The sequence below is a fragment of the Maylandia zebra genome, linkage group LG7, assembly GCF_041146795.1.
Source record: "Maylandia zebra isolate NMK-2024a linkage group LG7, Mzebra_GT3a, whole genome shotgun sequence".
In the NCBI taxonomy this organism is placed as follows: domain Eukaryota; kingdom Metazoa; phylum Chordata; class Actinopteri; order Cichliformes; family Cichlidae; genus Maylandia; species Maylandia zebra.
In genome coordinates, this window is record NC_135173.1 from 45509513 (window position 1) to 45525553 (window position 16041).

The 16041-nt window shown below is 41.8% G+C and overlaps 1 long non-coding RNA gene across 3 annotated transcripts in view; it reads left to right on the forward strand.

Moving 5' to 3' along the window:
• The window catches only part of LOC106675242 (leucine-rich repeat-containing protein 75B), a 48291-nt gene extending 32250 nt beyond the window's left edge, over nt 1-16041 (forward strand). For all 3 annotated transcript variants that reach the window (XR_013099499.1, XR_013099497.1, XR_013099498.1), the window contains exon 7: nt 13881-16041. This is a non-coding gene — a long non-coding RNA (leucine-rich repeat-containing protein 75B). The remainder of the gene's footprint in view (nt 1-13880) is intronic.

A 16041-nucleotide genomic window follows, 5' to 3' on the forward strand; every position in this document is an offset into this window, starting at 1 on the left:
GGAGCTTTGGAAGGGACTTTGGAGGATGTCATCTGGCACTGAGGACAGCTCTTACAGAAGTAGGCTACATCTCTATGGAGGCCAGGCCAGAAAAAATGTTGTTTAATACGAGCGGTGGTTTTGTGCTTACCAAGGTGGCCAGACCAGGGAATAGAGTGTCCCAAATTAAGCACGGTTTCTCTAACTTCTTGGGGGACCACTAGCTTCAGAAGTGAGCCCATCTGATGGTAAAGTATGCCATTTTGCAAGACATAGTCACTTTTGTTAATGCCTGCCTCCTCTACTTGGTCCTTGTCTATTGCTCGCTGAAAACAGGAAGCTAAACTAGGATCAGTTTTTTGCAACTCTATTATATTGCCAGGAATTTGAAGTCCCAAAGGCAAGTCTGGGTCAGTATGCATTTCTGGGTGTACTATAGTATGCTGGAACTTCTCCTGTCTCCTCTGTCTGCGACTTTTCCGAGGCTTCACAGGTGCAACTTCCCATTCCTCATTAAAAAATGGCAAGGCACTGAAAACTTCTGAGGTTTCACTAGATTTTTGAGCTTGGGCTCTAGTAACAGCCACATTGCATTGATGATTCTGGTCTGACTCCAACAAATCAAAAAGCACTGGAAAATCTCGTCCCAGAATAGCTGAATAAGGCAGGTTATCAACCACCCCAACATTTAAAAGGTATGTCTGTCCATTCACTTTAATGTACATGTCAGCTGTTGAGTACATCTTCTCATCTCCATGCACACAACAAATGGGGGTGGTGTCACTAACACGGACAATATTGGGGGGCACAAAATCTCTATGTATCAGTGTACGAGAACTGCCAGAATCAAGCAAAGCTCTTAAAGTTGTTCCATTAGCTTCAATTTTTATCATTTTAACAGTCTGGTCACACTGGAGCCCATGTTCAGCATGTGAGCGTGGCATGAAACACATTTGAACCATCTTAGCTGAGGTTTTTGGGCACATTGGCTTTGTGTGGCCCTCTAACCCACAGAGGTAACAAACTATCCTTATTGAATTTTTTAATGGTCTGCCAGCAAACTGGTTCTCACCCATAGGAGTTTTTTCTGCTGACAATGGCCTTTGACGATACATCTGGGCTGATTTGGGGCCTTCCTTTGGCATTTTATTTGCATTACAGGTCCAAGGTTGCCCTTTCCTCCTGGCAGCTACAAACACTTCTGCCAGCTCAGCTGCCTTCGCTGCAGAAGACGGATTGTGCTCTCGAATCCAAACCTGTAGCTCAGGGGAAAACATTCTCAAATATTGTTCAAGGATGATTATTTCACCAATTTCTTGGTTCGTTTTACCTTTTGGCTGAATCCATTTCCCGTACGGATCTTTAAGTCGAGCATACAACTCCTTAGGGTTCTCATCAAGCCTGACTTCCAGTGAACGGAATCGCTGCCTGTAGGTCTCAGGGTTAACATCATACTTGGACAAAATTGCAGCTTTAACTTTGTCATAGCTGAGAGAGTCATCAATATCCATATGAATGTATGCTCCTCTTGCCTTGCCCGTGAGCAGTGGTATTAATCGAAAAACCCAATCTGTTTTTTCCCAACGATATGCTAAGGCAATGCGTTCAAATGTAGTCAAAAAATGCTCAATATCATCACTATCAGTCAACTTTTCCAGTCTGGGTTCATACAATGAAAACTGACCTGATAATGACTGACTGGATTCAGCTTGAGCTTGAGGAGAACTAGGAATGTGAGGTAGCTCCCTTGACTCTGGTGACTCTGTGGTAGGTAATGGTAGCTCTGGTACTGGTGATGTCCGGGACTGCACCTCTAACTGTAAAAGCTGAAACTGATGTTGCAATGCTTTGAATTTTTGTTCTTGTCGTGCAGTTACCTCTTCTTGCCTTGCTTCCCGAGCCTCCTGTTGACCCATATGAGCTTGCAATAACCTCAGTGCTCTCCACCATTTCAGAGACTCCAATTTCCTCCTCAGCATCAGCTTCCTTCTGAACAGTTACTCCTTTCTTCTTTTCCACCTTTCCTCCCCGATGCATTTTTCTTTTTTTCTGGGGGTGAAAAAGCCTCAAAGAAAAAAAAACAAAAAACTGTGTCCTCAACTGGCAGATCCCACTGCTGCCACCAATTGTGAGGGACCAAGCAGCCAAAGCAAAGAGGACACAGGCAAAAAAAATATCTTCAAAAGGGTTTTCTTTATTTTAACCCTCAAAAAGTCCAAAATTAACAAAATTCAAAACCATACTTAGCAGGCCCATAAAACAGGTCAACTAAATATAACTCTACAAAAAGTAATTTCCAGAAACTTAAACAACAAAGTGAGACACAACTTAACTCACAAACTGACCTAATTACAAAGACACATGAGGGTAGCTTTTATAATGATTTGGCCAAACCATTTGAACACAATAGGGGGGGGAAACAAAACACACACTAATATTAACTAAGCACAGAATAACCTAACTAAACCTAAAACACCCCTACTCCTGGTAAGCCCATGGTTGGTCCTGCTGAGCAGGCATTTTGTTCCTGGAGTCCTCAGCCACGCCTTTTGCCCAGACAGGAAACAGCCACCGCCCAAACCCAGGTAACTCAAAGAAAGAGAAACATAATTAATATAACAAAACATTTTAGAAAAACCACACAATGTTACTATGTGCGCGCCTCATAATATCAGTGTTAGGTTTAACCAAATGATTAATGAAGAAAACTGCAAAGCAAACTAATAAAGTGAAAAATGGACTAATTTACCCCTGTGTGGCTGATGCCATCACAATAAGGAAATACAACACAATGTCAACCGAGCAAGGCAAACTGGTCCTCAGCTCACAACCTTGGCCTTTCCGTGAAGGGAAACTGAAGAAGCTGACTGGAAACATGTGAACATATGTTTCATGCAGTGTAATGGTGTTATAGCGACAGTATAGCACTACACATTTCAACCCTGCTTTCTGGTTGAAACGTTGCCTTTCTCAACACAATACACAGGACACTGTTTTATATAGTAGTAGCAGCAGCTATACTAGTAATCCAATCATGTGTGTGTACTAAGTGGTGCAAATACACGGAAGAAAAAGCCTTTAAAGGTGTGTCGTTCATGGGACAGCACCTGATTAGGCATTTAGTCCCAGACAGTTCCTCTAACTCTGGTCTGAAAGCACCTTTTGGTTACTTTCTGACTTTAGTTGTTGTGCTTCCTTGACCTATTAAAACCATGAAACTGTGGACAGACATTTTTTTGTTCTTCTTTAAGCCATCAACAGTTGAAACTTACATCTGTCCAACACTTTAGCGTAGAGCTAAATATTAAGCTGTTACCAATAATGTGCACATCTGCTGCTGGTAAAATTAACTATCTAGTTCTTCTTTAATGTTTTTACCCTACTTGTGACATCTGCAAACTAAGTTTTGTGTCATCTGCCTTTAAAGCATGCGTGACCTATTTGTCTGGAGCCAAATTACCCCCCTGAAGTGTACTCTGGCAGTCCAAACAGGCTCTGACACAGCGTGCCTGACCTCTGACTACGCCGCAAGGTCAACGCATAACTGAGGAGGGGAAAGAGTTTGTGGGAAAATATGAACTACAGATGTCTGTTTTTTGTAAAATGTGACCGTCCCTGTTTTTATTTCCCTTCGGCGATGGAGTACTCTACTTGAATGCACGCCACATTCAGTCTCCTCGATCTCCTGTCTCTCTGACCTCCACTTTTAATACAGCCTTAAAGATCCATCCACCATCCTTGTCCATGAATAATTGAGGGCTTCCCGTGGAGATCCTGCAGAGTGAGGCGGAGGGAGGAGGAGGCGCTCAGTGACTTCAGGGCACGGGGTGACAATTAAATAATTAGAATGATTAAATGTGTTGATCTTTGAACTGAAGATCGCTGGTGTAGTTCGTTTAACTGAAATAAAATCCTCTTTATGCATTTCAAGAGCTTCTTTCTGATGGTTTCTCCTCTCCTAACCGTTCATGTTTTTAACTGTGAATCAGAGATAAGGCTGCTTCACTAAAACATAAATAAGGATTGTTGTGTTTTTGATGATCTGCGGGGTCTCCTTCCTTGAAGGCTGACACAGATCACTCCACACGATCAAGCCCCCGGGCCTGTGTTTGGAGCCCTGCATTTTAATGCTGGTTTCATAACTGCGCCGTGACACGGTGTAGCAGAGACAGGCACACTCCTCCATGATATACAGTTATGTAATGCAAACTGTTTCTATGTGTTCTGTCGCAGCGCTCTTTCCTCCCAATCATCTAGTTTGTCACATGAAATCAAATCATGGGTGAATTTATAGCTCACCCGAGAAGCACGTGTTGCTTCTGCCACACTGCGCAGTTGAATTGTGGTACATCCTGTACCGAGAGGTTTAAGTATCATCGGCACAAAGGCAACGATATGCTTTTGGTTTGAATTTACATGTCATTAGAAGAGATCCGCGTCATTGCGTCGCTGGGCCGTTTGTGTTATTTTTGGTGTAAAATGAACATAACAGGGCGTTAATGTTAGTGGTATTTACATGGGAGTCAAAGACATTTGGTTTCTTTTGCGCTGTACTGTACATTACTTACATTTTTTGGTGGGAAATTTTTTTTTTTATGAGAAAAAATGTCACAGCAGGTTGTGCAGTCTGACGTGTTTTCCACATCGATGTGTGAAGAGACCTCTGAGAGTTGTGTGATGGAGTAGCTTATAGTTGTGGTTTATAGAAACTCGACAGACCCTGGAGTCTTTTTTGTTCCTGTTTTTCTTTGTGCTAATTAAAACTCCACCTTCAGACTCGTACGAAAGGCGGATGGTGACTAATGGCGCTGCATCTTTAAGGGTGGGACTGTAAGTTGGAGACTGTTCGACCTGTGTTTTCCACGATTTGTGTCTTTCGGTGAGATGAGACAAAAAAACAAAACAAAAAATAGCGAGAGCTTTTCTCATTTTAAGGGCACACGCTGTCACTTCTTTCTCAGTCAACACCGACGTTTCCCCGAAACTTCGAATTCAAAGTTTCCAAGAACCAAGTGAATGATTTGAGATGTCAAAACACTGCACAGCCTCAAGCTGCTGCATTGACAGTGTACAATAGAGGCAGCCTTAATCAGCCCATCCGCTAAATGTTTCACTGAAATTTAATCCAAATCCAAATGAGCTTTGAGGCTATTTTTTCCTTCCCGGAAAATGTGCCATTATCCCCATGAAACTGGAGGACTCTGGATGGTGTATGTAATCACCACTTTCATGTTTCCTAGTGCATTTTCTGCAGGAACCGTAGTATCAGTATGACAGTTGCATAGTTGTGCAAATTCAACTCCATTTTTAGAGTCGCTGTAAAGAATCCTCATTAACACGGGCCAAAGTAGCCTGAGGCGTAAGAGTGACACATAGCCGATGCTATAACTGAGTCAAGCTCCACAAGCTGGTGGAGAAAATGTTGAGCCTGCAGTCAAAAGGCCTGAAGTGACATCTGCAGAGAACTGAAGGATCGGCCCTTTAGCAGCTCACTTTTCAGCGATGAGTTTGTACAGTACATTGGACCCTTGTAAGGCCCTCCCTGACTGAGACAGACTACCACGCATGTATTATACAAATGCCCGGAGGCAAAACAGTTCAGATCGATCTGAGGTATAAACAAGTCAAGACCAAAGCGTTGATGAAGCAGACATTGATCTGGTCGTCCCACGGGTCTGTGGTACAGCATCCACATCCAGTGTTTCTTAAGTGCTTTTATTTTATTGCCCTGAAATGAATCTGGTGTATCTCTGCATGCTCAGCGGGAAAAAATTCAAATCAAATTTGTAGTTCAGAGAAGTTTCTCCTCACAGCTGAGATACTGCTCGTTATTCTCTCTGATGTGATCACGGACATGCTGAACTTGGTCAGAGCTGTGCAAATGGACCACAGACCTTTTCTAATAACATGTTCTAATGAGACAGATTATATAATATAAATGATTTATTAATGGGTTATAATTTGTAATAAAGTATTCAGCTTTCATGCTTTTAAGAGACTGGAGAGAATATGGATAATGCCACCATCAAATCACCCACAAACTTCAGCTGTATGGCCCACACAGACATATCTGCTTAATAATGCTTCAAACCAAGAAATTAATATATTTCATAACAGAGACCGGAGACTTCTTGGATGGGCTGTTAGTGTAATTGATTGCACAGCAAGACCTTATTTGTCAAAAGAAAATTAAATAAAATAACGCTATGAAAACACTACTCAGAGGTGCTGTTAGAGGATTATAGAGGTTAGGGTTATAGGTTAGGGTAAGAGTTTTTTATAATTAAAGAAAAAAGTGAGAAAAGTAAGAATTATCACATTAAAATTATGAGGGGGGAAAAAGTCAGAAATCTACGGTGGCCCCAAGGGGTCAAATATACTGTAATTTAAGAAGACGCTTGTAAATTAACAATAAAAATTGCTGCAAAAGCACACAAAACACAATGGAAATTGAATAAAAACACAATAGAAAAAAGAAAACATCTGAGGGACCGGAACAAACTTAAGAGAAGCAGAGAATTCTTCAGTGTTGTGAGGGAGAAAAGGGGTAGTGTGTGTTTAAATCGCATAATTCATACAAAACCAGCGCATGTTTGCTATTAGCAGTAAAATGTTAGCTTGTCATTTCTACCATCTCCACAAAAACACTTCCATTGTGTTTTGTGAGTTTTGCTTTGTTTTGGAGGGGTTTTTTATAGATTTTTTTTGTTCTGTTTTATTTGAGGTCAGAATTTTGACTTTCGCCTCAGAATTATAATTTTTTTCATCATTGTGAAAAAATAAAAACCCAAATTCTGTGATTAAAGTCAGAATTTCTCACTTGAGGAAGTTACTTGGAAACAAAACTCCCTTTTAACAGGAATAAAAATGCAGTAGAAACAGGCTCAGGGAGGGGCAGCCATCTGCCGTGACCAGTTGGGGGTCATTTTAATAACTTATAATGACAGTGAGGCATATTTAATATCATACATCTCATTATTGTTAGCAAGCTTTTTTAATTTTAAAAAATAACTGCTTAACAGTAATAGTTCTTTACAGAAACTATATGCAACTGCATGAGTGAAAAGATGAATCGAGATGTCAGCCATGCAGTTAGCATCTCAAGAAACAGATTAATGATTTTTCCCAGGTTCTCCGCTTTCCTCCCACAGTACAAAGACATGCATGTGAGGTTAACTGGTCAGTCTAAATTGGCCGTAGGTGTGAATATAAGCATTGTCTTTCTCTTTACGTTTGCCCTGTGATGGACCCGTGACCCATGCAAGAATACCCCGCCTCTCATTCTATGCCCAGATAGGGTTGGCTCTAGCTCCCCAGGATAAAAAGAGATCCATGTAGTCCACGAGTCATGAAGTCTGCAGATAAGATTTTCCCCACATTTCTCACCCTATCAGCTCTTTTTAAATGTGTTCATCTCCTCAGCCTTCCATCTCTGCCTGGTTCAGTGCTGAGAAAGTGTTTGGTTGCATTCAAGCAAAAATTGATTAGTACATTGGTGAAGGAGGGAAGCTGCAGACTAATGATGGGCACTTAACTTTTTGAGACAGCTAGACTGAGTGGAGACTAACGGGGAACAGAAAATGAGTGTGAATGCAGAAATCAATGGACCTGCTACGACCAAGCCTTAATGGAGAGGCTTTAATGCTGTCTGGGGATGTATAGAACAAAATTACAACTCCTACATGTATCTGGTAAATGTTTCAGTGAAAATGGGAAAAAAAGCCAAAATTGTATATTTTACATCTGGAAATAAAAGTTGCAAATTGAATATGAATATTTTTCTATTCATTTTTGTTTAAAAAAAAAAAAAAAAAATCAGCTGTTATGTATTCAAAAGGCACAGAAGTCGCCGGGCAGCCTAGACTGAATAAATCTCTGTCTCAACAGCAGCAGATTGTGCAATAGATCAAGCCACTGTAGGTTTTTTAATCAGCGCTAACTCCATTGCAGTCTGAAACACGCTGAATCACTCGTGTAGCTCCTAAACCGAATTCTCAAAAATGTTTCATTAAGTCATGATTCTTTCAATTTGTTCTGACCCTTTTTGTGCACTCCACTCTCTTTGCCTGCACTCATTTTTAACGTCACAAACCCCAGATGTTTTAGTCTCCACCTCTGGGGTTTACATAACTACAAATCAACAAGGACCCTGGTTCAGTGGATAAAAGTTAACAACATCCCAGAGGAAAGACGGCATATGAAAAGCAATTAGACAGCCTGTGTGAACCCACATTTAAGCAGCCAATAGTTTGACACATGAGACTCAGCCATTATTGGATTCCTGCGCTGTTGTATCAGTTGCTCCTGAAGATGTCAATAGATGGATTTTCCTCAGTTATTTGCTTTTAAATTGGTCCCGAAGCTGGGGACGCTCTCGTTCACATCATATTTATGGGGACGTGCTAGCCTTTGAAGTTGTTTGTGACTGAGCTGGTCCAAGAGGAAACGCACCACTGCCTACAAGTGTGCAACCACATCAGAAAGAGCAAAATAAGACATTTTGTTGTTTATGTTGTTATCATTTTCATGCTGATGGACAGTTGCATACACTGTGGCTTTAGAAATCCTACTTATGCCCCCTGGGCCTGCAGCTAACTAAGGAGCCCGTGGGTGGAACTGAGCTCACGGAGCTGGGAGGAAGCACATTTTGGGGGATGGGGGGGGGGTCTTTACTCTGTCTCATTAAAATCATATTAGAGCCCCACCTCCCCGTGCACCACCTACTCAGTTGCAGCACCTACTGTGCCTGTCTCATGAAATAGCTCTTTCTACATGAATGCAAAGGCACCACAGGTGAGATGGAAAGGTTCTAGCAGAAGGAGGAAAACCTCCTATAAATAAGTCAGAGAGAACAATAGTCACTTAGATGACAGTAAAGAGCAGAAGCTGCACAGTGGAACAGAAAACCTGTGGTTGATTAACCCAAGAAGACTTCTCCTGCTTTTTAAGTTGCTTCTTAGCAATGTGCAAACCTCATTCATCATTTTCTGTTTTCTGTATTATTAAACTGAGAAAAAATTATTGAATAGTAATTTAATTGTTAACATATAAGAGATCACAGAATTTGCCGAGAAACTAACGTCAAATATGAGGAGCGATCCCCAAACTAGGTGTAACAGGGGGACAATGAGAACGAATCAGAGGGGGACCATGGAAAATTAAAAAAATATATATTACAAATTTTAAGCAATGAAAATTAGCATAGAAGACTTTGGACAGTTTTCAGGCTCCTGTGCTGTGTCACATGCACTGGTACAGGTAGAACATAAAAATTACATGAAAAGTAGCACTGAAAAAAAAAACCTTTGTTTAACTGAATCTCTGCAAATTAGCTTCTTGAAGGTCAGACATACTTGCACATCAATTGCCCTGGTTAGGATTTTATGTTGTTATTATGTTAGGTTCACTAACGTTCACTGTTATCAGCCAATCACATGGCAGCAACTCAAGGCATGCAGACGAGATCAAAATAACCTGCTGAAGTTCAAACCAAACATCAAAATGGAGAAGAAAGATGAATATCACTTTGAATGCTGCAAGACTGCTGGTGCCAGACGGGCCAGTTTGAGTATTTTAGAAACTGCTGATTCTGGATTTTTCACACACAGCCATCAGTTTACAGAAAATGCATTAAAAAGGCGAAAATATCTTGTGAGCAGCAGGTCTCATGGTGAAAATGCTTTGTTGATGCCAGAGGTAAGAGATGAATGTCAAGACTCCTTTGAGCTAATAGGAAGGCTAAAAAAACATTACAACCAGGGTATGCAGAAGAGCATCTCTGAACACACAGCATATTGAACCTGCAGCAGCAGAAGACCACAATCGGTGCCACTCTTGTCAGCAAAACTTTTGTATGGGCTGAACAAGAAGATTGGTGTTGCCAGGTCTGATGACTCTCAATTTCTGCTGTGATTTCCAGATGATAGGGTTAAAATAAAATAAAAAAAACATGACAGCATGGATGTGTTGTAGTACAACCCCAACCTTTTTTGCACCACGGACCAGTTTATGCCCGACAATATTTTCACATGTTGCGGAATAATACAACAAAATAAAACCAGTACCGGTACCAGAAAAAAGAAGATTTATTTATAAGACACGGGAAAAGACCCAGGGAAACCAAGTTAACGATAAAAACAATTTAAAAAATAATGTTAAAAACCCTGAGAACCATCAATTTCACACCCGAGCCTCAACTCTCGCAGCCCAGAGCAAACAACTCGCGGACCGACACCAGTCTGTGGCCCGGGGGTTGGGTACCGCTGTTGTGGTATAATGATGTGGCTATATTTTCTTTCTTAGCATTGTTTAAATGTCACAGCTTACCTGAGTATTGTCCATGACTATGCCCGTCCTTTTATGACCACAGTGTTGTGATGACCGTCTTCTGATTGCTGCTTCCACCACAATAACTCGCTGTGTCATTATCTCAAACTGGTTTCTTGAACATGGCATTGAGCCACTGTAATCAAATGACACAGTCAGCAGACATCAATCCAGTTGAGCATTTTACCCTCAGCAGTACAAGACTGATGGGGTATTGTCATCACCCCGCCGGGTGGGCGGCCAGGCAAGTGGCGTGCACACCTACGTTTGTGAATGCGATAACTCGAGGAAGAGGAGAGGTAGGCGTTTAAAATCAATAGCATAAGTGTATCTACTAAAAATATTGGACGAGTTCGAGTCTGACCTCAAGGTCAGAGGTCATGTTTTCTGAAAATCTTGTGAATGCGATAACTGGAGAACGAGGCGATGTAGGACTTTGAAATTTATACCATGCATGTATCTACTAGGAGGCTGCAGTGTAGCGCTGGCAGCTGCCAGTATTTTTAGGATGTGATGGAACAGGAGATTCACTTTGTGGATGTCCCCTATAATACATAACCCAAAAATACGGTTTTCATTCTCATATGAAAACTGTTCTAGGTCTTTTAATCTGTTAATTATTAGAGGTTTAGGTGTACCTGGTGCGTGCAATTCAATAACCTTTTGAAGGGAGCCATTCAAAAATGAGAGAATGAAGGGGTGAATATGTTTGCTTCAGCAGATCAGATTTAGAACAGGAGAGACTGTGAGGCTGTGAACAAAACAAACCGAAGAGGCCAAGAAAATAGAAAAGAGCAAGAAAGTGAGAGGCAGTGAGCAGGAGTGAGGATATGAGGGAGGGAGAGATGAATTATAGCCTACTCCTCAAATCAATAATCTTGCGAATCGCAGCCCCGGTGTGCTACAGATCTTCTTCTTTCCCTTAACCGAGCAGAGAGGGTGACAGATGTAAAGAGCACAGCCTGCCAATTTATGAGGCTCCCAGACAGACCAGAGAGCAGAGAGAGATGTAGGGATAATCCTTTACTGCGCCTGAGGAGGCAGAGGGGCGAGGAAAAGCAAACAGGACTAAGACAAAAACAGAATGAACCTCTGGTCGCTCAAACAGAGCGTTTTTCTGCTGTTTGTTGATTTTCTTTAACTAATTCTCCATTTGTTTGGCATATCTGTTTCCTCTGACTTCTTCAAAAAAAACAGTGTTCTGCAGCAGGCTCTGTCTACACACTCCTGTACCGCCCTAACATGTATGTTTCCTCCTTTTAGCTCAGCTATCCATATTCAACCAAGTTCTTTTATAAAGCAAATGTTTTGTTGAGCAATTCCATGACAGATCTGGAAGTCTGATAGTTACCGATAGTAGTATTTCACCTTTCACTGTGTTCCTGCTAAATGGAGAGATTCCGTAGTATCCATTCTGTTGTGGCGGGTGTGGTTTGTGGTGACCTGCAGTGGAGACTGACACCTGAGTTTGTTGTTGTTGTGCCGTATGTGTGGCTGGCAGCTGGGAAGCTGCAGCCAGAGTTAAAAGAGCAGCAACCGGGAATAGTGTTACAAAGTGCAAATACGTGGTCGGGTCCGTCCTTACTGCCACAAACTTGTTCTTATAAATGATGCTGTACTTCCTCTTATTCTTATAACATGCAGATTGCATGGGGTCCTAAATCAGGAGATGTAAACACAGAGGGTGCAAGGTGCAAACCACTGGTTACAGTCAAGAACAAGAATGCCAGATTAGACTGCCAGAAAAAAACCTAATAGAGCCTGCACATATATTTGGATGAAACCAAGATGAACTGATGCATACTGCAAACATGTGGAGGTAATGTTGGGCATGTGTGACTGCCAGTGGAACTGGGTCACTAGTTTTTATGGATGATGTAAGTGCTGAGAGAAGAAGCAGTGCTGCAAAACCGATCAGATGGCACTTCCCAGCGCACAGGGATAATGACCCAAAGCAAAGTGCAAAAAAAAACAAGAGTTTCTCAATTCAAAGAAATTGGATATTCTTCAGTGGCCAAGTCTGTAAACTGATCTCAACCTAGTGGGGCAGGTTTTTAAAAAACTGAAGACAAAACTAAAGAAACCCACAAACAAGCAGGAGGAAACCGCGTTTGGTAACATCCACGGGTTCTACACTCCAGGGAGTCAAAGGCATTTCCTCCAACTATCAAAAACATATATTATATATTTAAAATTGTGTTTGTTTGTCCAGTTACTTTGGATAAACATTCTTGAAATGTTAACATTTATAAAAAAAGATTGTAAACAGTTAATGCGAGGCTTTTGTAAAACCCCTTAAATTAAAGCTGAATGTCGGCACTTCAATCACATCTTGACTGCTCTGGTCCAACGTGGCAATCTACAGAAGCAAAACCACAAGAATTGAGTCTTTGTCCAAAAAGTTATGGACCTATCTGCGTAGGAGTTTCCTTTCAGATGGTTTCACCCTAACATCTGTTATCCACAGTTTGACTGACATAGATGGTGACGTGTTGCTTTTATCACTTGTGTGTCTTGCCTTTTCGAGACTGTTTGTACGTGCATCATCGACTCTTTTATCCTCCTGTCTGTTCTACACAATATCCTAACAGCCATTTATCAAATCCTGACAGGGAAAAGTTCAGGGAAGTACATGTATTTGCCTTCTTGCTGACAGTTTGTGGAGAGGAATCATGCATCTCTCAAGTGTATACATTAAATTTAAAGCTAACGCCAGTTTCTGGCTAAATTAACTTAATAGGGAGTCAGTCCAATGGTAATCATCGCCTCTAACGCCCAACTTTACACTGTCTGTATTCTTATAAAGCGTACTGCAAAATGTGGCGCATCCTAATGCTCCTGGCATAAAGACTCAACTGCGAATACTCTCATCTCTAAACTGCATTCATCTCAACTCCAGTGGCTTATTAACCTGTCACTCACAATATTTCAAACACAAGTGGCCCGATTTTCTTTTTTCTAACCCCCAAAAAACCCAAACTTTCCACTGAATCCCTGTTTTCAAAATAATCCGTGTCCCAGGAGTGACGCTACAGTCCCAGATCATAGCAAGGAGACTCATTTGTCAGGGTAACATGTTTACTTTTGCTTTGTTTGCTCGGTTTGCTTAATCACAAATATTTTAATTTTCTTGTCTCTGTGGGGTTTATTTTATGGATTTTTTATTTACTAGTAGAACTGGAGGTGACACAGAGGTGAAAAAAACAGATGACACTCAAAGCTGAAAACACCTGGCGCCTTTCTACGCCGCACATTCAGCACCGGAGACAAAATTTGTTGTTTGAGAGCCTCGGGACGAAACATAAATGCAAATTCTCTTCTGCGTGTTATTGTGGGCTGAACTCAGCCTAATGCTGTTTCTTTTTTTGCAGTCTTTTTTGCAGCAGTGGAACATTTAGAGTCTAAATTATGGAGCCCTTAAATCAATAATGTCTGTATCAATAAGTAACACCTACTTGTGTTTGCATAACTAAGCATTTTCTTGCACATTTAATGTCTGCAGCAAATCACCATTTTGTACCTCGGAGACCAAACTTTTGAACATCGTGATAATGATTTGTTTTTCTTTTAAACAGCCTGAAGACCACGCTGAAAAAGAAGCTTTCGGGAGACGTTGTCAACCTGTCGGGAATCCCGCTCTCCGGCCGGGATGTCCACCGCGTGGCCTTCTACCTTCAGAGCAGCAGTGACATGGTGTCCGCCGTAGACCTGAGCTTCACTGAACTGCAGGACGACAGCTTACGCATGCTGCTGCCCTACCTCAGCTGCTTGCCGAAACTCACCATACTTGCTGTTAATGGCAACCGTCTGACAGCGGCCATCCTGAAAGACCTGACAGATGTAATGAAGGAGCCCAAGAAGTTCCCCACGCTGGCCTGGATTGACTTGGGGAACAATGTGGATATCTTCACCATCCCGCAGCCGCTGCTCGTGGCGCTGCGGCGCCGCTTCGGTTTACGCAGCAGCCTCCCCACCATCTACGAGTACAGTGAGGCGCAGGCTTTCGGTAGCTATAACCCGAACATGGAGACCTCTGTGGAGGAGCCTAGTCTGTACGAGGAGGGAGATATAGTAGAAGATGATAGAGAGGAGGAGGAGGAGGAGGAGGACAGACTGGAGCTTCAAGCCTGGGGCTTTGGAGAAGAAAGCATGTCAAAAAATGTGCCGGTGCACTTCTGTGGGAGGTGATCGCCCAGAGCTGCTTTCTTTTTGACTGGCAGCCTTGCATATCCCTCTGTATCACCTTGCTCCTCCTGCGTTAGCCGATGTCAGTGTGGTAGAAGATGCTTACAGTGACCCACACGTTTCTGAAAATAACTTTAAAATAAGTAAATGTGCTGTGTGTCCCTCTGGATGCTCTGACTACTGAAATTAAATGTGAGAATATGTTTGCGGACTGATTTATCCTTCATTTATCCAGGGGAGTCTGAACTGATCCAGCTTCCAGTGCTTCATCTTACTGAAGTTGTGTGCTTGTCCCACTTGGAAGCTGGAGCAGCTGTGGATTAAGTGCCTTCCACGAGGGCACATCAGCAGTAGCTGCTGAGGAAGAGGGGAGTGTTATTAATTCACTTTCTCTAAACACATCCTTTCTTTTTTCCATTCCTTGCCTGAATATGTCAGGGTCTGATATATATGTAAGTAACTATATATTCTGCACATGTGATGTGACAATAAAAGTGATTTGATTTGATTTGATCCTGCATAGGAAACACTTAAGAAACAGGAACATTTAACTTACTTAGAGAAGAAAGAGTATGGAAAGTATAAGCAACAAGTTGACTGTAATGAGTCGTTCATCAGCACTCCTGATCCAAGACTGTACACTGGGTAATTATTCACTAGAGCCAGCTGGAGGCACTATATTAGTGATTCGTTCATAGTTATCCATAAAGTGAGGGGTTTGATTGAAACACAAAGTGATAGAGTAGTCATGAGGAACTGCTGAGGCCACACAGACAGAGTAACAAATATTAAATATTAATTAGATTTTTAGTAATGAATAAGCAGTTATTGTTTTGGGTTGATGAATATTTGGATCAGAGTTGATGAATTTTTGTATGATTATGAACCAGTCCTCCTCTCCCTCCTCCGTCCCACCCAATCCCTAACATCCTGTCACACCAACCCTCTGCAATTACTCCTTCACTACATCTTTGAATCTCTTTTGTGGTTTTCCTCTTTTCCTCCTCCCTGGCAGCTCCATCATTAGCATCCTTTGTCCATTATCTCCACTATCCCTCCTCTGCACATGTCCAAACCGTCTCAGTATTGCCTCTCTAACTTTGTCTCCAAACTATGAGTACCACCATCTCCAAGTCATACACCACCGCAGGTCTCACTACCTTCCTGTAAACTTTCCTTTTGACTCTCGCTGCTATCCTTCTGGCACTCATCATCTCCACCCTGCCTGCACTCTCTTCTTCACATCTCTTGTGCACTACCTCTCTCTTTGGATGGTTACCCCCAGGTGTTTCACCTAATGGCACACTAATATCGTATTTTCCAGCTGGTTCTGTAGGAAGTAATTGTCAGAAGTTCGGGTGGGAGAGCACTGATGAACGACTGATTACATATCGGTTCATTCCTGAGTCATTCCTCTCTTGTTCTAACTAAGCAAGTTTTTTTCTGCCCTTTATTGTAAAATCTTAGAGCTTTTTTGTGATATGTATGTTTTATCTGGAAATAAATTAAAGTAATTCTGTTTTCATTAAATATGATTTCAGTTTTGCTACA